Genomic DNA, 22619 nt, shown 5'->3' with positions numbered 1-22619 from the left:
TTTCCCTCTTAGTAAAGCAGATACTACATCCATATTTCTAGCTTCATATTTCTTAATCAACCAATCTTCGATAGAAGGATTAATTGTAGATTTCCAAACTTGAGCAAATAAGATTCTTGCACATGAGACCATACATAAAACAATTATATTGTATTTTACTGACTTTATGTTGTGTGTCATGTTCAGTAAAAATAAATTGGGTTCAAAGGGAATATTTATATCCAGAATGTTTTGGATGCTTCCATGAATCCTTTGCCAGAATCCTTGAGCTTTAATGCATGTCCACCAATATGAAAAAAGCTTCCCTCGGGTTCCCCGCATTTCCAGCACTTAATATTGCCAGATTTGTATATCTGGTGGATGTTTTGGGTGTTTAGATGTCACCTGTATAGCATTTTGATATAATTTTCTTTATAGTTTTGGCACATAGTGAATTTATTTGTTCCTTTCCAAGATTTTCCCCATTCCTCTATACTTATAGTTTTATCTATATCACTTGCCCATCTTACCATGCTGTGTTTAATAATTTCATCTTCTAGATCTCTTTCTTTGAATAGTTTATAATATTTGATATGTGTTTACCTTTTTTGTCCATCATAATTTTATCTATTTCATTGTTATCCATCCTTAACCCAGGAGCTTTATTGTCTGCCTTAAAACGATTGTTTAATTTGTTGTATAAAAACCAATCCTTCATGTTTCCTTTTTCATTAAGTTCTTCCATAGATTTCATATTGTATTTTCCTTTTGGTGTTTTGTTTATTAAATCTCCATATCTTAGTAATGGAGTATCTTTGTCCTTTGTTCTATTGTAATAGGCTTCTTGCAATTACACCCAAAATAGATGTCTCATTTTCTACCATACTTTAAGCAATGATCTTCTTATAACATGATGGTTAAAAGTATTATCATCTTTTGGTTTTGTATACCACATATATGCATGTATACCAAGATTCAGGTTAGCTTTTTCTATATTCAATAAATTATTGTTTTCTAATTTGAATCATTCTTCTAGTCATTTGAGACAAGCTGCATAATAATAATACAGCTTAAAGTTTGGTAAGTTACATCCCCCCTTGAAGCAAAGATCATTTACTAAGGCAACCATAACAGTTTCGACTCCGTATCCCATCCTGAGGCCAGTTTGAAATGGGTCCAGATAATCTGTTTCATCCAAGACCGCTTGGAGATGAAGAGCAACTGCCCTCTCAATCATATTGCTTAGAAATGGGAGACTGGTCTGTAATTGTTCATTTCCAAGGGATCTAGGGAAGACTTTTCCATAAAGGGCCGTAGCACCGCTTCTTTTAAGCATGATGGAAAATAGCCCTAACTAAGAGATGCATCTATGATATATCTCAGGTGATATAAAAAGGGCAAGGGTCGGGAGGGCGAGTTCTCCTCTTCACACTTCCAAGGAGCTTGTCCACATCCTCAGTACTCAGATTCAAATTGATCCAGTATGATCTTACTCAGGGACACCTCACTTACAGCCTCCACAATAATGTTGACGTCCAATTTGGCTCTTATCTGAGAGATATTATCTGTGAAATAGACATTTAAAGTATCATAGTGAGCTGTGGAAGGCTCTAATAATGGGTTCCAGGAGGAAGGTGCCTAATCAGGTCCAAGATCTCCACCCCCACCCCCCACCCCCGACTTCAGCAGTCCCTTTATGCTTCTCTTCCCTTGGCACTTTCATTCCTTTCAGATGCCCCAAAGACCCCTTCTCAGCATGCGCAGGGATCGTAAGGCCTTTGCTGCTGCTGCTGTTTATTCCATTGTCGGCCTTTGGAAGAAGGGAAGGACTACGGCCTTTTTTCCTTCCTTCCGGAATGGAGCCCAAGCTGCGGAGCTGGACTCAGGAGGGAAAGGCTGGGAAGGCTCTGGTTTGTACATATAGCTCTGTCTCTCTGAGTATATATGTGTGTTTGCCTCTGTTTTTATGACTGGGAATGGAGCTGAGGGCTGAGGAGAGAAGAAAGGGTACATTTTGTGCAAATGCCGAATTTCTGTACATCAATGAGTCCAGTGTGTTGAAACAACAAAAACTTTATTTCAAACACATAATCAGAAATTCAGTGTTTAAGTCAGAGCTGCCCTCCCCAAACCAAACATTAAAACCCCAAAACCTAAAACATCACACTCGTCCAAACCTGGCCCCCACCTCCAATTCCCACAGTCTATGTCCCACAGATAACAAGGCCCCCTTTGCCATTCCCACAAACTAGCCCTTTCTGTTAATACCTGTCCCCAACTTTCTTCAGCCAACATCGAACAAATTCCAAATGCTATCATTCCCATAACTATTCTAACCAGCTATAGCCAATCCCACCCCTCTGTTTAACTAACCTATTCCACCACCATGATCCCCACTCAGATTTATAAACGAAAGCAATAAGCTATAATAAAGGCAAATAAAACCTCAAAATAACAAAATATAATTGAAAAACATAAACAGGCATATGGACACACAAACCTAACACACGAAACCACAAGGGCTTTTTCTTATCACCACAAGATTTAAAATATATTCTTTGTTTTGCTTCTTGATAAATATAATGTTAGTTCATTTCTGGAATTTGTGTGGCTTCTCTCCTGTGTGGACTCTCTGATGTATCACTAGGTTTGACTTATTAGAAAAACATCTCCCACAATGCTGGCATTTGTTTGGGTTCTCTCCTGTGTGGACTCTCTGATGTGCCAATAGGTATGACTTTGAAGAAAAACATTTCCCACAATGCTGGCATTTGTATGGCTTCTCTCCTGTGTGGACTCTCTGATGTGTCACTAGGTTTGACTTGGAAGAAAAACATTTCCCACAATGCTGGCATTTGTTTGGGTTTCCTCCTGTGTGGACTCTCTGATGTGCCAATAGGTATGACTTGGAAGAAAAACATTTCCCACAATGCTGGCATTTGTTTGGGTTCTCTCCTGTGTGGACTCTCTGATGTGCCAATAGGTATGACTTTGAAGAAAAACATTTCCCACAATGCTGGCATTTGTATGGCTTCTCTCCTGTGTGGACTCTGTGATGTGCCAATAGGTATGACTTGGAAGAAAAACACTTCCCACAATGCTGGCATTTGTATGGCTTCTCTCCTGTGTGGACTCTCTGATGTGCTAATAGGTATGACTTTGAAGAAAAACATTTCCAACAACGCTGGCATTTGTATGGCTTCTCTCCTGTGTGGACTCTCTGATGTGCTAATAGGTATGACTTTGAAGAAAAACATTTCCAACAATGCTGGCATTTGTATGGCTTCTCTCCTGTGTGGACTCTCTGATGCTTCACTAGGTCTGGCTTCTGAGAACAACATTTCCCACAATGCTGGCATTTGTATGGCTTCTCTCCTGTGTGGACTCTCTGATGTGCCAATAGGTGTGACTTCTGAGAAAAACCTTTCCCACAATGCTGGCATTTGTATGGCTTCTCTCCTGTGTGGACTCTCTGATGTTTCACTAGGTCTGACTTGGAAGAAAAATATTTCCAACAACGCTGGCATTTGAATGGCTTCTCTCCTGTGTGGACTCTCTGATGTTTCACTAGGTCTGACTTGGAAGAAAAACATTTCCAACAACGCTGGCATTTGAATGGCTTCTCTCCTGTGTGGACTCTCTTATGTTTCACTAGGTCTGACTTGGAAGAAAAACATTTCCAACAACGCTGGCATTTGAATGGCTTCTCTCCTGTGTGGACTCTTCGATGCATGACAAGGACTGACTTGTAGGCAAAACACTTCCCACAATGTTGGCATTTGTATGGCTTCTCTCCTGTGTGGACTCTCTCGTGAGTGACAAATTCTTCTGTAAAGGAGGACAATGACAGACAAGACTGAATGTCAGTGTTAAGAGAGGAAAGGGTTACGCCAAGATTTAGCCCCACATTCATCCCTCCCTATTTGAGATTAAATTAATAATGTTGGTGTGAGTGACCTGAGCATGACCCTGTTCTGGATGCCCCAAATCCATATAATGACTGTATCCTTACTCAGAGCTACCAAAGAAGAAATTGAAGGGGAACTGTCATGAGGAAATCAGTAGAAGCAGATAGTCAGGCATTTGAAAAATATTTCAATATATATATGTAAAAATACTTTGATTGAAAAGTGGCATCATTTCCTGTGAGACTGCCACAGAGTCTTGAGTCAGAGCACATGGCATGATGCAAGCTAACTGCAGAGGAAGCTTCATGCTGTGTGGCACCAGGAGATGACTCACAACCAATACAGTATACAGCTCACGTGTGGATTGATGTGGGTTGGAGTTGTGTGTACAAGAGATTGTGAAGTTGATGAAAGTCAGAGAGGAGAGCTGGTACATATTTGTTTTCTATTGCAACTCAAGCTAAAGAACCTCCAAGGACTTGGAGGAAATCAACTGGGTCTGTGAGTTATTTTTAAGTGTGGAAAGTGGTTAATGCATTGCCAATGCCTATATCTGGAGATTTGCTACTGTACTCTGCTATGTTATTATTGAACTCTGTGTGGGCAAGAAGGAAAGCCAGAATCAATTGGACAATATTAACGGACAGCAAAGAAAGCGGAGGATTAGGGATGCCAAATTTGAAATTATATTTTTATGCATGTTGCTTGGAATGGATAACAAAATGGGTGGAATTAAAGGATGAGCAATTATTAGATTTAGAGGGATTTAATCTAAGATACGGGTGGTGGAATAAAGTTGAACTAAACAAGGAATTCAAAGAGCATATTGTAAGGAAAGCATTATATAAAGTACTGTATGGACAAAATACAAGGAAAAATATTATACAAAGTTACCAGAGTGGGCTTCTCCTCATGAAGCAATATTAAAGAAGGGCAGAATTGAGGGAAGAGATTGGCTAAAATATAAAGATTATGTAAAGATAATAGAGGGAAAAATTACAATGAAATCTAGGGAAGAAATGCTAAAAGAGAGAATTAAAATAGATTGGTATTTATATTACCAATTAACGGAAAAATATAAAGCAGACAGAAAAAATGTTGGTATAACGTTAAAGAAACAGAATTGGATGTCATATGGATGGATAAGGATAAGAAAAAAATAACAAATTTCTATAATCTAATTTTGAGGCTTGAATTGGAACAAGAACAAATTAAGCATTGTATGATTGTATGGGCAGAGAACATAGGGAAGAACATACAGTACGAGGCGTAGAAAAGAGCTTGGGGACAGGATTTAAAATTTACATTGTGTATGGATCTAAAAGAAAATTTTTACAAAATGATGTACAGATGGTATATGACACCGAATAGATTAGCGAAAATATATAAAAAAGATAGAGGAAAATGTTGGAAATGTGAACGAATTACGGGAAGTTTTTTTCACATGTGGTGGAGCTGCCCTCTGATTAAAAAATTCTGGAGAGAAGTACACAAGAAAATTGAAACAATTATACAATTGGAATTCCCTCTGGTCCCGGAGCTCTGTCTTCTAAACATAGTAGAAAACAAGGATTTAAGATCAAAATTGAAACCACTATTATATTTAATCACCGCTGCCAGAATAACAATTGCCAAAGTCTGGAGAAATAAGGAAGTACCTAAAGTGGAGCATTGGTTAGGAAAGTGTCTAGAAATCATAGAAATGGATACCATAACTTTGAAATTAAAAGATGAAATGCGAGAAGAAGCTAATTTAATTTGGCTGAGAATAAGAGAATTGTTTCAAAAGGGAAAGGTTAAATAAGGTAATAAGGAGTGAAGGGAAATCATGTTAGATAGGTGATACCATTGCTGTGTAGAATTATTGATATAGAGTCAATTATTGTATAAACTTAGGATTTAAGCAAAATAGAATGAAAGACGATGAGATAAGGAAGTAAGGATGATAGATCTTTGAGAAATAGAGATTTTATAGCTAATAAATAAGCAGTAAGTGAAATAGAAAGTGAGGGGTGGGGTGGGGGACGGGAGGGTTAAGAAATATTGGAATAAGAATTTGGAAATGTTTTGGTACTGCCCTTTTTATGTTGTAAATAATTTCAATAAAGATTTAAAAAATTTATTGAACTCTGAGAGTGTCGCCTTCAGACTGTGCTTTACATTGGCTTTGAATGGGACCAGAATTCAGAGCCAAGAAGGACCTGAGAGCCGGTGTGATAATCCTTTTTGGCTGAAGTATTTCCACCAAGCACCCATTGCATTTATTTCAGTTTCAGACAATTCTTTTCCCACCCAGGAAACATCCTAAAGCAATTTAAACCTTTTTGAATGCTCGGTTTCTGCCCCCAAGCAACAATTTCAGTATAAATATCATCCCCAACTGGCTGTTCTTCAGCATCAGTCCATTTGCAGACTTACACTCCGTTGGTTTACATTGCTAAACACCTCACTACACTCACCAGCCTCATTTGCTATAGCAGTTACTGACTTCTCTCCCCATTCTGGACCCTCAGCAATTGGAATCAAGATCCATCTAGGTAACGTATTACCATTAGCAAAGCCTTACACAATTACCACTCCCACCTTTGTTACCTAGTTCTTGCATGTGGTGCGTGAACACCTATATGTGTAGATGTGTGTGTGCGTGCATGTATTTTGCTTTTCCCCTAAATAAAACACAAAAACCTATCTGAAATGCCTCTGGAGTTCTGTGTGCTTCTGGGCCTGGTATAGTTGGGATGACTCCCGAGGTCACTGTTGCCTCAATCTCTCCTTTGAGCTAAGTATGAAATTCCCCTAAAAGCATAGCACTTGTGGGTGTCCTCCCCAGACTCCAGCATTTCGAGTGACAAAGGGCCTCTGGAATCAACCACGGAGCTAAGCAAGCTCAGGTTGGAAAAGAAACATGAGAGAAAAAGGAATTTTTGTGTCACCCTTTCTTCTCTTCGTAGACATTGCTCATAATTGCTAAATGGAACCCTTAATATGTATGAAAACAAGGGCCTGATTTCAAGTTCATTTCTTAAGTTCACTGCTCTACATGGGGCTACCTTTGTACCAAGTTCGGAAGCTTTAGTTAGTTGAAAACGCGGCAGCCAGATTGGTCACCAGAACATCTAGGTCAGACCATATAACACCAGTATCCCTACATTGGCTGCCAATTAGCTTCCGGCGCAATACCAAGCGTTGCTTATTACCTTTAAAGCCCTACATGGTTTGGGCCTGAGCTACTTGAGGGAACGCCTCTCCCTACACCATCCGCCCCACACTCTCAGAACATCTGGGAAGAATCTATTAGATTACCCAAAGGTCAGGCTAAGAACAACTTCTCACAGAGCATACACAGCCATGGCCTCCAAGTTATGGAGCAACTTGCCAGAGGAGATCCGTCTTAACACCACCTTGGATGCTTTCAAGAAAGCACTTAAGACGGATCCCTTCCGGCAGACTTACCCAACTGACCTCTTGTAAAGAACTTAAGGAAAAATTCCACTTCTGATCACAACTGTGCATTTTAAATGATGTTTTTATTTGTCCCAAATTCAGTTTTAACCGTTTTGTTGTTTTACTGTGTGTCAATTAGATGCTATTGTTGTTTTGTGGCTATTTTATGAACAGACCTTACTGTCAGGAAGTTCCTTCTAATGTTGAAGTGGAATCTCTTTTACTGCAGTTTGCATCCATTGTTCTGTGCTCTAGTCTCTGGAGCAGCAGAAAACAAGCTTGACATTCCTTCAAATATTTAAACAGGGCTAACCTTCTCTTCTCCAGTCTAAACATCCCTAGTTACCTAAGTCGTTCCTCATAGTTTCAAATCCTGCACCATTTTAGTCGCCCTCCTTTGGACATGCTCCAGTTTCTCCACATCCTTTTTGAATTGTGGTGCCCAGAACTGGACATAATATTCCAGGTGAGGCCTGACCAAAGCAGAATACCATGGCACTATTACTTCCCTTGATCCTGACACTATACTTCTATTGATGCGACCTAAAATCACATTGGCCTTGTTAGCTGCCGCATTGCACTGTTGACTCATATTCAACTTGTGGTTTACTTGGACTCCTAGATCCCTTTCACACGTAGTTTCATTCAGCCAGGTGTCCCCCATCCTATATCTGTGCATTTCATCCCCCTCTTAAGCCTGATCCCCTTCCCTTTTTCCCTCCGCTCTCCAACCTTCCCTCTTGCCCATCTGCACTGCTTCAGTATTTCACCTTCACCATCTCTTTCCTGCCTTTCTGTTTTTCATATTCGCTCCTTCTCTCTATCACAGACACACACCCATTTATGTGATGCATAAAAGGGACACTTTGAGGCTCATTTGTTGAGAAAGGCAGGATAATCCATATACAAATTACTCATTGGGAAAGGCAAAGCAAGGGGGCTGGGACCTGGACTTGTTTTGGTGAGGATCAAGCACCAGGGAGCAGTATTAAGACATCTCTAAGACAGGGATGGGCTACTGTTGGGGATTGGGGGCGTCACATTGGCCCCCAGGGGATCTCAGGGGAAAGTGCACATTGTATTGCCTGAAAATAGGAATAAAGTTTTCTGCCTCAGTATCCCATTGCATCCCTTTGGGGAAGTGAAGCAGAACCTCAAAAGGCTGGAAGAGGGCCAAAAAAGGAAACATACTCAGAGATGTGCTACCATTTCAATGAGAAATGCATTACTGGTAATCTCCATGCTGTCTTCCTACAAAATCCTAGCATTGGTGAGATATCTGGGGGCGGAATTTAGTTTCAGAATTAAAAAGTCCTTTACTTCCACCAAAAGGTTTATTGAGAAACTCAGGCAGAAGGGTCCATTAATACATCTAAGCTGTCCCTGAAGTGTCTAAACCTTTTCCCTCTGTCGTTAACTACTTTCACACTCCTTCCTTTTCCTCCCCTTCAGCCCCTAACCAGCCTGGCTGCCAAGGTACCTATGGCCTTCTTCTTCTACCGTTCACAGGTGCCTCTCCCCCCGGGGGCATGTCTGCCACCCAGAGTTCACAGACCAGGCAGTTAATAGCCTCCACAACTGCTTCCATTCCCCAAAGCCATTCTAGGCCCCAATATCCTTACCAACTACTTAAAACTACTAGCATTTAAACTACTAACAATCCCCCTTAAACCCCAATACCATTCTGGATGAACCACAGAACCTGCTTCTGACAATTGGCAGTTTATAATACAGTATTTGGAATCCTTATAAAGTGGAGAGCAATAGTGCCTCACTAAACTACAAATTCAAATATTCTACAGGATGTTGCTATCACAATTAAACTACGCTTCAAAGGGATCTAGGACTCCTAGTAGACCACTAGTGGAACTTGGACCAACAGTGTGATGCGGCAGCTAAAAAGGCCAATGTGATTCTAGGCTGCATCAATACAAGGATAGTTTCTAGATCAAGGGAAGTAATAGTGCTGCTCTATTCTGCTTTGGTCAGGCCTTACTTGGAATAATCCTGTGTCTGGTTCTGGGCTCCACAATTCAGTTGGAACATGCCCAGAGGAGGGCAACCAAAATGGTGAAGGATCTGGAAACCATCAAGCCCTATGAGGAGCGGCTTAGAGAGCTGGGTATGTTTACCCTGGAGAAAAGAAAATTAACAGCGGATATGATATCCATGTTTAAATATTGGAAAGGGTCGTATTGAGGATGGAGCAAGCTTGCTTTTTGCTGCTACAGAGAAAAAGAGACACCACAATGGATGCAAACGACAGAGAAAGAGGTTCCACCTGACCATTAGGAGGAACTTTGGGACAGTAAGAGCTCTTCGACAGTGGAATATACTCCCTTAGAGTTTGGTGGAGTTCTCTTCTTTGGAGGTCTTGAACCAGAGGCTGGATGATACTTGGAATGTGTATTCCTGCATGGCAGAAGAGGGTTGAACCTGATGGCCCTTGTGGTCTATTCCAACTCTATGATTCTATAATGCTAGTGGATTCCGGTTCCTTACCCACAGAAGCCACGTTTTCATAATTCTCCATCATTATATGATTGTACATCAGTCTCTGCTTCTTCGTTAACAGTTTCCATTCATCCTCGGTGAAATATACTGCCACATCCGCAAAGGTCACCTGCAACAGAAAATAGCCCTCATCCAGAGAGTGACTAAGCAAAAGGGGAGGAAAGCACATGATGCATCCAAATCTTATTTGATCACTTTAGAATTCAGTCCAGGAAATAAACTTTAAATGCTGTCAGCAAGAAAAAAGCTACTGCCTTTCAGATCCAGTTTGTCTTGAATCTTTTCAATATAACCAACAATATAATTTAGGCCATGGCTGGGATATTGATGATGGATTAGGATACTGACTATCCCAACACATACAGTACATTTAGCCACCAAAGATTTATGGTGCATTTAGACATTTCTTGCCACATTTTGGAGGCAAATGTCATTTTTATAAAGCAGTTCTGGGGAGCACCTGGGCTTAAGGGTCACTGGGCCCACCCCCAATTTATATCCAGAGACATTCTCCCATAGCCCCCAACATTTCATTGATGGGAAAAACAAGACACATGTGGAAAGCAACCCAGAAGGTAGTGAAGATGGCCAAAGTTGTTTATGAGGAAGATCACACAAGCTAGGAAAGACACAGCAGTTTGCTTTTGCATCAGCCTCCTGGGAAGGGCCATATCCTCTCTCCTTCTTTCCTCTCTTCTCCCCACTTTTGAGCTGATAGGCTGTAAACTCAATTGCACTCAGGAATTAAAGTGAGCTGAGAAAGGGGAAAGTGGGAGGAGGATAGACCAACTGGGACATGTTTAAAAGCCCCTGAATAAGTGGGGTGGCAGAGGGTTAATCAGGACTGTCTCTGCCAAACTCGGACAGTATATTATTTGCTTCCTTTCATAAATTGACCCAGAAGTGACACAGATGAAGCTAATAGGATAGTGACTCACCAAACAGCTGTTGTACTTCGGCAGCATCTTTCTGTTGGAGCCCAACTCCCTCCGCTTGGCCTCTGTGTTGGCCATCAGGTGGTCAAGGGGTCCTGGTGGCCCTGTTCTTGGTCACTTCCAGCAAGAGAAGCCCCAAAGCTGTGTCCAAAGAGGCTGAGATGAAGTTCCTGAGAAAAGGGACCAGGGTTAGGATTGGCTCGGTAAGAAACCCTGCAGCACTCAAAGACACAGAGAACAGCATCCTCCTGGTGACATACGCAGGGGACATATGCCTCCTTTGGGCCAATGCAGAGGTGGGCATCCCCTTCCTCCCTTTGCACCAAACAAAGCCCCCCGGACCTAGCATAGATTCACTGCAGCTCCCCTACACAACAGATACTCCATGCCTTCTTAGAGTGGTGGGGGATTAGTGGATGGGGAATTGGAGAGGGCCCTGGTTATGTCCCCAAAGCTAGATGTGAAATGAGTGCATCATAAATAAATGAATCATCTGCTGAAAGCCCCAGAGGTCCCCAGTGCTTTTCCCCATCATCAGCCCTTTTCCCAAGAAGGCTGCATCCGCACTATAGAAATAAGGCACTTTGACACCGGTTTAACCACTCAATGCTATGGAATCCTGGGATTTTACATTCTCTGCCAGAGAGCTCTAGTGTCACAACAAACTACAAATCCCAGGATTCCACAAAATGAAGCCAGGAAGAGTTAAAGCGGTTTCAAACTGGATTATTTCTTCAGTGCAGATACAGCATGAGTCGGTTGTAAAAGGGTAGAAGTGCCCAAGTCTTGCTTCATTCTTGGTAATATGAGTTATTCTGGTCTGTCTCCTTCCTTCTTGCCTGAAAATCTATTAATAAGAAAACTGGGGAGACTTTTAAAACCTCCCAAAGGAGCCAATTTTGGCCTTTTTGGGGGACAAGCCTCCTCTTAGAAGCCAAACCCTGATGTTTGTGAAGAATAAGAATAAGGCTTATATTAAAACTATCCTCCCATTTCTGATCCCTTTTAAAACCCATGTTCCCCAGAAGGAGCAGAGCTGTCTAATAGGAAAGCCCTCTCAGAAAAGAGACACAAAAGAGACACAAAAGACACACAAAGGGACACACTTCCTCCCTTTTGGCCCAAGGAGCCTGTCCTCCTTCTGACTCTGGAGCCTCAGGAGAGAAAGAGGAGCCTCTGTTCAACTGAGACTCAGAGAAGGTTCCGGAACATTGTTCCCAACAGTCACAAGCAAAACAAAATGGCCTCCGGAACACAAAATGGCCACCTCCCCCTCAGCACTTGGCAGTTGGAGGCCTCAGCACACCAGTGAAGCCTACCGCTTCCAGGCCTTGTCCCTCTGCTTCCTCTCCACTCCCCACACTCTTTCTTCCTTCCTTCCTTCCTTCCTTCCTTCCTTCCTTCCTTCCTTCCTTCCTGTCTCTCTCTGTCCCTTTCCCACTCTCTGCTCCTCACTCTCTCTTCCGCACACAGAGCTAAATAGAGAGGCCGAAGCTCCTCCCCTTCTTCATTCTGGCCAATGAGGGCAAAGGAGCTGGAAGACCCCGCCCCCTGCCCCACCCTCACAGGCTCCTCCTGCAGTTAATATGGAACAAGGCAGGAGGGACTGAGGGACCCTGGAGCCCCAGCCACACGGACACTGGCCAAAGGCTCACATTCCCAGAACCTAAGACCCATGAGATGGCAGCCCTATGCAGGGCAGGACCCTCCTCTCTCTGGCCCTGTGGATGCTGGGAGATACAGTCCAGGAATACACTGCAAATCCCATTGGCAAGAGAAAAGGGGTCCCACAGGGATCTGCCCTGGGCCCAGTGCTATTCAACATCTTTATCAATGACTTGGATGACAGAAATGGGGGCATATCAAATTTGCAGATGACACCAAATTAAGAGACGTAGCTAATACCCCAGAGGACAGGACCAAAATTCAAAATGGCCTTAATAGATTAGAAAGCTGGGCCAAAGGTAACAAAATGAAATTCAACACGGAGAAATGTAAGGTACTGCACTTAGGGTGGAAAAATGAAATGCAGAGATATAGGATGGGGGACACCTGGATGAATGAAACTATGTATGAAAAGGATCTAAGAGTCCAAGTAGACCACAAGTTGAACACGAGTCAACAGTGTGATGAGGCAGCTAACAAGGCCAATGTGATTTTAGGCTGCATCAATAGAATATAGTGTCTAGATCAAGGGAAGTAATAGTGCCACTCTATTCTGCTTTGGTCAGGCCCTAATTGGAATATTGTGTCCAGTTCTGGGCACCACAGTTCAAAAAGTATGTTGAGAAACTGGAGCGTGTCCAAAGGAGGGCAACTAAAACGGTGAAGGGTCCGGAAACCATGTCCTATGAGGAACGACTTAGGGAGCTGGGGATGTTTAGCCTGGAGAAGAGAAGGTTAAGAGGTGATATGATAGCCCTGTTTAAATATTTATTTATTTATTTAAGGTATTTATACCCCGCCCTTCAGCCCTAATGGCTCTCAGAGTGGCTTACAATTATTATTTTTAATTAGACGGTTCCCTGCCCTCAGGCTTACAATCTGAAATGATGCGACACAAAAGGAGAAGGGAATGGTGGTGGGGAAGGGGATGAGGGCCAGTGGTTCTTCTCTCCCTCTGCAGCCTGGATCAAGGCAGATGGACTGCTGGGAGGGCTCTCTTTCTTCAGGCTAACCCTGATGGAGCTGGGCCTGCCTGTTCACTGCCTCTCAGCTGTGTATAATATTCTCCAGTTCTTCCACCAAGCGCCCCTTGCCTGGGTTGTCCCGATCTTGTATGGCCTTCCTGACTGGCCGCATCTTCTCTTCGCACTGAAGAGGGGAACAAACAGAGAGGAGCCATGTGAAAGTGAAGGGTGGGAGGGAAGGTGGGAGGAATTGTTTAAACTTGCCTATTGCTCTGGACAGCTAAGGAAAGTGGAAAATCAGCTCATCTAAAATGTGATGCTGAAGAAGAGTTCAATGGATACTCTTTTCTGCATGCTTTCAACATGTTAGGAGTGGCAGAAAGCGTACAATGTCAAATGTTTCTTGGTCCAGTTGCTCTTCCTCCTCTTCTTCCTCCTGTTCCACGATAGCTATGGGCTCGCTCCCATTTGCATCGTAGACAGGGCACTTTGGTGGGTTCCTTGTATCTCCAACTTTGGCCTCACTGTCTTTGGCCTGTGAAAGAAGAAAATTGGGCAGATTAGTCCTAAAGTAAAATTAAGGATGTGACAAAATCAGGGATCTGGCCATTGAAAGAAAGGAGGGGGAGAAGGTGTGACATTGCCTTGTTGTGGTGCTGCTGTTGGTGGTGCTGGCATGTCTCCGGGTCATTTTTGACTAATGGAGGCCTAAAGGCAGACCTGTCTTAGGTTCTTCTGGGCAAATTTATTTAGAGGGGGTTTGCCATTGCAATCTTGTGAGGCTGACAGTGTTTGACCTGCCTAAGGTCACCCAGTGGGTTTTTTTATGTTTGATCAGGGAATTGAACCCTGATTGCTAGGGTCCTAATTTAATATTTAAACAGGCATGCTATACTTGCTATACCTTCTCTGTCTTGTCCTTGGTTTTTCCCCTCTTCTTCTCATCCTTCTTTTCTGGACTGATTGCAAGAATTTCTTTATCTTCTTTGTGCTCTTTCTTCTGCTCTGTTTTTTCAAGGCTCCTATCCTGTCCATCCTTCTAGGATGGAAGAAAGGATGGAGTAAAGGAGACAAAGGGACTTTTTGGGAGACCTAGTTTAAAACTAAAATAGCCACATCATGCTGGCTCTACCTTCTCTTTCCCCCTCTTTTGTTTCTTTCTTCTCCTTCTCATCCTCCTTTTCTGTATCTTCCTTGTTCTCCTTCTTCTCCCCCATTTTTTCAAGGCTCTTATCCTGTCCCTGCTTCTAGAAAAAAGGAAGAAAGGATGGAGGAAAGGCGACCAAGGGAATCCTTTTTATACCTTCTTTCTGCTAAAAGATGCAAATGAATATTTTTTTCAATCCCAAAACAAGCAATGAAGTAGCAAGAACAATGCCCCTTGTGAAAGAGCTGGCTGGCACATGGAGGAGACACTCCATTTAGCTGGCTGAAATGTACCTGCTCAGAAGTCAGCCTGCCTCTCTCGCTTTTCTCAGTATGAGGTTGCATCCTGGAATCCAACATATCATCCACGGGATGTTCTTCCAATGGCCAGCCAAAAATCTCCTGATGCATTTTACTAAACTGGTACAGGAGAGACATTGATGATGGGATCTATGGGGTTTGCTTTACCTTATCCTTTCCTTCTTCCGACGGGTTGTCCGAGTGCTGAAGAGAGACTTTAATCCCACCCTCATCCTTGCCTTTGATGGATTTGTTTTCCTTTTTACACAGGGCTTCTGCTTTTAGGAGCCCTGGTGACACAGCGGATAAATGCCTGTACTGCAGCCACTCACTCAAAATCATAAGGTTGCGAGTTCAAGACCAGCGAAAGGGCTCAAGCTCGACTCCAGCTTGCATCCTTCCGAGGAAGTTGCTAAAATGACTTCCCAGATTGTTGGGGGCAATTAGCTTACAGTTGTAAATCACTTAGACACTGTTAGTTCAGTATGAAGCGGTATATAAATGAAGCTGCTTGTTTGTTTTTCACCTTGATCAGAGGAGGGAAAGGATCCCTACCTAAGAAGGAAAATAGTAGCAGCTGGAAGCATCTCATTTATGTGAGCACTGGATCCCATCCCTGTCAAACCTCTCTTGGGCTTCAAGAGGTTTCATTAACTGCTTCTTGCAAGTTTGCAAAACTACATCTGTTACGATTGGAACTAGGCACTTAGTTATTTAAAGACCTAAATGGCTTGGAACCCCTGTACTTGAAGGAGTGCTTCCTATGGACCCATCTGCCTAAGAAATAAAGTCTTTTGGAGAGGACCTCCTCCATGTTCCTCCAGTGGGCTCTGTTTATGGTGGGAGGATGTGAGAGAGGGCCTTTTCTACTAGGGCGCCTTCAGGGGTCCAATTGGCACCAACACTGATTTCATTGAATGCCAAATAAAACTTGGCTTTTTGCTTCCCGGTGCCTTTGGATTTAATCCATATTTGTGCATGTGTTTGGTTTCAAATTGTTTTCAAAGGCTGTCGGCTCTTCTATTTTAATTTGCCATATTTTTAGAATATAGGTTTACCCGACTTAAATCACTCTTCTTTAAATTTGCAAAGAGATCTTGTGGCACCTGTGAGCTTTTCTCTTTCAAGCGCTTGTTTTCCTGCTTCTTTTTCTTGACCAAATTCAGTAGTAGTCACGCTGGGTTTGGAGATGCTCCTCCTGTGGCGTTTTGTCTCTCTCAACTTCCAGGATCTTTGGATGGGAAAATACACAAAAAGAAAAGAATATCCCACATGTTTTTTAAAAGTCCCCTACCAGAGCGAGGCAAGCAAGGGTTGGAAGGCGTGATTTTGAACGTGATGTGAACATTGTTTTCTGCGAGCAGCTTGTAGGTGACACATCTGATTCACATGGTCATTATGGTATTAATGGTTGTTCCATTGTAATAGGAACTCCACAACGCATGATCTGTGATTGCACAGTTTTTCTCCCTGTCATTCTGTATTAATAACAATGAGAAGTAACAGTTACGTAAAGGTAATGATACAATAAACAAACAAAATGAGTTTGTATAACTATCTCCAAATCAACTAAAACAGCAAATCCCAGCAAGACAAATCATTTCGGCTTGTGTACCTTTCTACAAATAGATGCAGGAAGTTTAACAGGAAATGTGTCTAGTTTTGTTTACATATGCAATGCAGATATCCCAAATCTCCAACAAAAATGTTGTATAATCAAATATTCCCTTGTATCTGTAGCCTAAATCTGTGTTTATCATGGCAAGGAATTCACTTTATATACTTTTTTCCCATTAGAAAGGGGGTATGTAAATAAACTTGACTTGCCTCGTAAAATTCATCGAACGGCTCTCACTAGAGACAAAGGTCTGCATCCCACTGTGTCTAACCCCCTTAGTCGTTTCCATCTTAGTGGGACAGTGAATCCATGTTGGTTTTAATCTTGATTGTCCAAGGCATTGAATTTATTGGGGGGAAGAGAGTTCAGTAAAAAGTTTGAGGCAGATTTAATGCTCCCCTGCTCTGACCTCCATTACTTTAAGGATAAATTCTCAGTGGGGAGGAATAACTAACTCTCTTTCCAAGACAGCCAGATGTGAACACGCTGCCCAACTCTAAAACACCATGGAAAGTGCATGAGCTTCTTCTGTTCCTTGTCAGTTAGTTCCAGGTCGTCCTCTGATTCTATGAGATCCATGTTCCTGTAGCCATGCCAGTAAGATCCCAGCTGCAAATGTGAGTCATCCTCCAATCCGCATTCAACATCCAAATGGGCTGCTTTGACTCCGTAGGTCAGAGAAAACCTGTCCATTTGAACAAAGAGTAGAAAGATGAGCTGGTGCCCCTTTTCCATATTGCGGCTTTTCTCTTAAGGCCAAGAACCTCTTGCATAAAAGTGTCCCAGACTCACTTGGCTCCCTTCCTCTGGGTCAGAAAATTTCTGCTTTGGACTCTGGGTCACGATCGCTGTCTCTTCTTCATTTAACATTATGCCTTTCTCATTCATGTTAAGGCCAGACAATTTTGTGGAGAGACCTTTCTTCTTTCCAAGACCATTGTCTGGAGAAGATTTTTGTTTTAAGTATAAGAACAGTCTAACAAATAAATACAATTTTACCTCAGCAAATTAAGTGAAACTAAGGAGAAGCATCATAGGATCTATCAGGAAGAACTCTCTTCATCATGTAAACTTTTAGCAGGTTCGCTAGTGGTCAAGTTGAAGGCAGTTCTTCATTTGTCTGTGTTCAAATGAGGTTTGTCATAGGCCACCTCCACCATAAAACTGTAGATGAAAAGCCCACCAGCCTCTATGCCTAGAAAAGAAATTTGGGGCACCTTCCTGGAAGGATTTTTCTTGAACTGCCTCCCAAATAATATGTCTTCTGTGAAAGATTACAAGCCTTGTGTTTTCTAAGGAGCAAAGCTGTGTCTAAGCATGGCCATGGAAGAGGTTCATACATTTCTGCATGGGGTTGAGAAAGTGGAAGGAGTCACAGTTTTCTCCTTCTCTCTTCTTGCTTGATCTTGGGGTCATTTAGTGGAGATGGGAAATTCAGGACAGACAACAGCAAAACAAAAACCACATTTCACACATTTCATGTAAACTTTGACAGACTGTGACTTCCATATTATTGGGGCATTGAATTTCCTCCAGGTTTTCATCCATGGGGCTGGAGCCCATTTCCAAAATAGAGTCAGCCCCAGAGAGAGCTCAGACTAAAAGACAGAGCAGATTCACCAACCCACTAACATGGAAGTCTCCATTCACTACTGTCTATGTGATATAACTCCAAGCCATTGTCCTCCAATGTCCTCTTTCCCTCCCAGTTAACATTTGTAGATTATCCCTTGCAGATCTTGGAGAACAAACTTCCAAATGAAGGAATAGCAGTATCCTTATTTTACTAGCATCTGTTCTTTTTTAAGAAATGCTTTTGTTCATTCTGCATTTTGTATCCTAAGCCACCTTGAGATCCATCCATGAGAGAAAGGTGGGATGAAATGTAATAAATAACACAACCATACAGTTCAAAGAATGTACAATAGGAATGGATGAATAAGAAGGAAGCTTTCAGGTGAGATCAACCAGTCCAACTTGTGATGCCTTCACAAAGCAGGAGTAGGTTCCACTGTAAGAAAGACAGTACTCAAAACACTAAAATAAAATAGGAAACAGGCAAACTAACCCAGAGAAATGCTCTTGTCCTGAGGTCTCTCCTCCTTCTCTCAGCCTCAACTGACTCAACTCCCTCCTTGGACCAGATTCTCAGTTCTTTCCAGGGAAACCAACCAAAGAAACACATTCTCCTTGGTTCCATCTGACCACTTCTCCATGAGTCCAATGACATGGGTTGCATTTCTCTTAATGGGATGATTTCAACTGCTTTTTAACATTTCACAGTTAGCTTTCAGTATCCACAGATTCTGCATCTCAATATATCCCCCAAAAGCCAACCCTGATTTTGCCATTTTATGTAAGGCACATCATACTACAACCCCATTGTTTGTAATAGGACTTGAACATCCACGGATTTTGGTTACTAAGTGGGGTCCTGAAACCAAACCTCAGCAGATACTGAGGTCAAACTATAAATAATGTTCAAATTCTTTTTATTTTCAGAATAAACAACCATACAATCAATAAAATTACAATTCAAACAAACATCACACTTTTTCTTATTTTTGTTCTTATTATTACCATCTACATCTTTCTCCTTCCTACCTCCTTTGTTCTTTAAAGACATGTGAAGACTAGATTGGGTGGAGAGGCTGAGGGGAGAACTTCTATCTATGCAGGGCAGCCGGGGTATCGGTATCAATAACAGTGTCGGTGACAGTGTTCTAGAAAGACCTGCCGAAAGAGATCCATCTTAACAGCCTTTTTAAAGGCTTCTAAAGTGGTGATGTGATGGATCTCTTCTGGCAGGTCATTCCAAAGCCTAGGAATGGCAGAAGAAAAGGTCCTCTCTGTTGTTGAAGCCAATCTAGTCTTCTTAGGCTTTAGGAGACTTTTTCCAGTGAAGGGAGGATTGTGTGGAAGAAGGCACTCCTGCAAGTAGTCTGGACCCAAGCCATGTAGGGCTTTAAAGGTTACAACCAACACCTTGTATCTTGCCCAGACACTAATGGGCAGCCAGTGGATGGATTTAAGAACCGGTGTAATGTGGGCAGTTTTAGAAAATACAAACTACAATTTCCATGATTTCCCAGGCTGTTGCTATAAAAATTAAACTGGAGCCAGTGTTGCATGAAATGTAGCTTTCTAGAGCACTTTCCCCCATTCTATAGGAAGGGCAATGGGTCCTTACCCACAGAGGACACAATTTCATAGGTTTCCATCATCACCTCGTTGTACAGAAATTTCTTCTTTGGACTCAAGAGTGGCCATTCCTCCTCTGAGAAGAACACTGCCACATCTCTAAAGGTAATCTGCAATAGAAAATAGCCTTCGCTGAAAGACAGAGGATTGGAAATAACAGCCCCACTGCATCCTAGTCAGTCAAATTCCCAATGGCTCCACCACAAAAAAGGAGGTCTGGACACTAACCTTTCCGGAGGTCTTCTTTCCTCCAGTTTCTTCCACAAAGGAGGAATTGAGGGTCGTTTCTCTTCTCTCCCTTCCTTTGGAAGCATCTTGGTTCTTTCCACACCTGCAGAAAATACAAAGTGTTTTTATGTGCACACATTTATGCAATCTTTCACAGACCACCGAAAATACAATTCAACAGCGCTAAGGGCAAATCAAACCTGAACCTTCCCTAAAATTCAAAATAAATCAGTTGGAAAGCAGGATATAAATTAGTGATGATATTATTATTATTACTATTATTAGTCTCACCTCCAAACCCTCAGAGAGAGACTCTTGTGAATGCTGGAAAGACTAAGACAGTTCACTGGGCCTTTCGGGGCGTAGAGACCAGCATCGTTAGCCGGCATGAGGGCGAAGATGGTGTCTGCGCAGCGCACTCCCTGACTCTTCCCACATGCCGGTGTGACGTTGCACACGGCACCACATCGCAGGTGACGTCACGGCGTTCCTCTGGCACTACATCCAGATGACGCAGTGCCAAAGGAGTGCAGAAAAGCCGCACCATTGGCGGATGTGGCACTTTTCCCCAGGAGCAGAAAGGAGCTCCTTTTTGCACTATGGAAAGGCCATATCAGGGCCACAGCGTAGCCTTATCATAGTGCAAAAAGTAGCTGCAAAAAGCAGCGTGTTTGTCGTGGCCCTGATCTCGCGCTAAAAGGGGCGGCCTGTACATCCCCTTAATTTCCAGGAAATGGGGCTAGGATTGGAGTCCTAGGGTTGGCCCCAGCCTTCATCTCTCCCAAAGATCTCAATAGGAGGAGGGCTGGGTAGGAACCATGTGTCTGTTTGATTTTAATGAGTCTATTTTTTATTTTTTTCTTCCAATAATCTACATACAATCATAATGTATAGATAGACAGCAATAACAACTCAATAACAACTATAGCAATTGCAATATTTAAATGTCTATATTTAATGTTTCCCTTTGACTTCTCCCAAGGCTGAGAGAGTGTGACTTGCCCAGTCACCCAGAGAGTTTCTATGTTGGAGCTGGGATTCAAACCCTGATCTCCAGAGTCGTAGTTCCACTATGCTCAAGCCACTAGGCCACACTGTCTCCTACAAAATGGACATCGTTTCACTGGGCCATTGTATGTCATGGACTTGGCCCAGCTTCCTCATCCATGGAAGTCATTTTGCAAGTCCTCCTTCTCCTCCTCCATTTCCAGGCCCAACTCCTTCTGCATACCCTCCAACTCTCCCAGTTTGGCAGGGACCCTCCCCTGGTTCATCCTCTGCCCTCCCACCTTTTCAGCTGCTCTTCAAATGCCACAGTTTCTTCCTCCTCCTGCTGCCATTTCTCCCCTTCTCTTGAGCTCACTGCCATTGCTGCAAACTGAGTCCAAAGGTCAAAAGGAGTCTGCCCTCCATGAAGACAGCCAAGGAGAAAGGAGAAGAGGGGCCCTTCCCAGAGGCTCAGGCAAAAGCAAACAGCTGTAGCCTCTCCTAGTTTGCCTCTCCTTCCTCAGAAAGAACCTTGCAATCTTGATCATATTTTGAGGTTATTTGGTCCCAGCCTCCCTTTGATCCTCTTGGATCTCTCTCCAAAATCTCAGGGTCCCACAGAAACTCCCAAGAGAGGAGAGGAGGCCTGGCAGCCGGAGAAGAGGGGAGGAGGAGGGGGCCTTCCTTGCTTCCAGCCCTCAAAGCTACCTCCCTACAGAAGACCCTCCAGACCCCCACCCTTGGCTCCAAAATGGGGGCTCTTCCCTTCAGCGATCCTTCTCACAGAGGAACCAAATTTGGGGGTCCCCCATCGCCATCTCGAGGCACCCACCTTCCCTTTCCTGCCAAGGAAACCCAGAAGGAGCCCTTCTTCCTCCTAAGCAGCCAACGGTCAAAGCCACCAGCCTTCTAGAACCCTATTCAGGCTCCAAGCCAACCGCCAGCCTTTCCCAGAATTCCACGCTCTCCTTCCTTCCAGCACAGGAGACCGGGAGACGGAGCAATGGGTGCAGACTCCAGGAAAAGAGAGTTTGTTGTCTTAAACTTGTAATTTCAGTTGTGTCCCTTTATGAGGGAGAATGGGATATTATTATTATTATTATTATTATTATCAACCACAATTGTGGTAATTAGCTTCTTCTTCCCAAAACCACAGAGCCTTGTGAAATCTGAAAGACTGTGTTTATCACACGGAGGTTTTTGCAGCTCTTTGCAGCTCAGATCCAAAGCCACTGCGGGTCCAACAATGCGAATTCACGCGACAACATGAATGTTATCACATGTGATTCCTTTCTATGGGGCTCCTTCCGTGGGGCTTCCGCAGTGATTCCAAAGTGACCCCTCATTTTGGCGAAATCGGTAACAAGTGAATTCACAGAAATTGCTTCCAAGCTCACTCCGATTCCACTCCGAATTGGTCTGGTGTGGAATGCAGCTTCGCTTCTGCTCTGTTTCACCACCGCAAACCCCCCGGTTGCAAATTTCCCATGATGCAGCACTGCAATTCCCTCCATTTCCTTCCAGAGGTCCTTTCGCTTTCAGGGCAACCGAGGGGGGAAATAGGCAGCCAATGGGAGTGGAGGAAGGTTCAGGTAAAGCGAAGGAGGCCACGCCCCCTCAGGAATGGGGAGCCAATGGGAAAACACATTAATCCCCATAGACTTCGGTTTTATCAATAAAGAACATTCCTGATACAACACCGCCCTCTTGTGGATACTCAAGACACTGC

The 22619-nt window shown here is 43.1% G+C and overlaps 1 long non-coding RNA gene and 1 pseudogene across 1 annotated transcript; both read right to left on the bottom strand.

The window, feature by feature from the left end:
* LOC149290427 (uncharacterized) overlaps positions 1-22619 on the bottom strand; it is a 429900-nt pseudogene that overhangs the window by 238265 nt on the left and 169016 nt on the right.
* On the bottom strand, positions 13885-15350 carry LOC149290433 (uncharacterized). Its single transcript, XR_016277233.1, has 3 exons — positions 14543-15350; positions 14315-14449; positions 13885-13945 (listed from the first exon to the last, which is right to left on the bottom strand). It is a non-coding gene; the product is annotated as an uncharacterized LOC149290433 (long non-coding RNA).

This window comes from Sceloporus occidentalis, unplaced genomic scaffold (genome assembly GCF_023333645.1).
Source record: "Sceloporus occidentalis isolate IW3139 unplaced genomic scaffold, rSceOcc1.0.p SCAF_39, whole genome shotgun sequence".
Lineage (NCBI taxonomy): Eukaryota > Metazoa > Chordata > Lepidosauria > Squamata > Phrynosomatidae > Sceloporus > Sceloporus occidentalis.
This window is presented reverse-complemented; position numbering and strand designations above follow the sequence as displayed.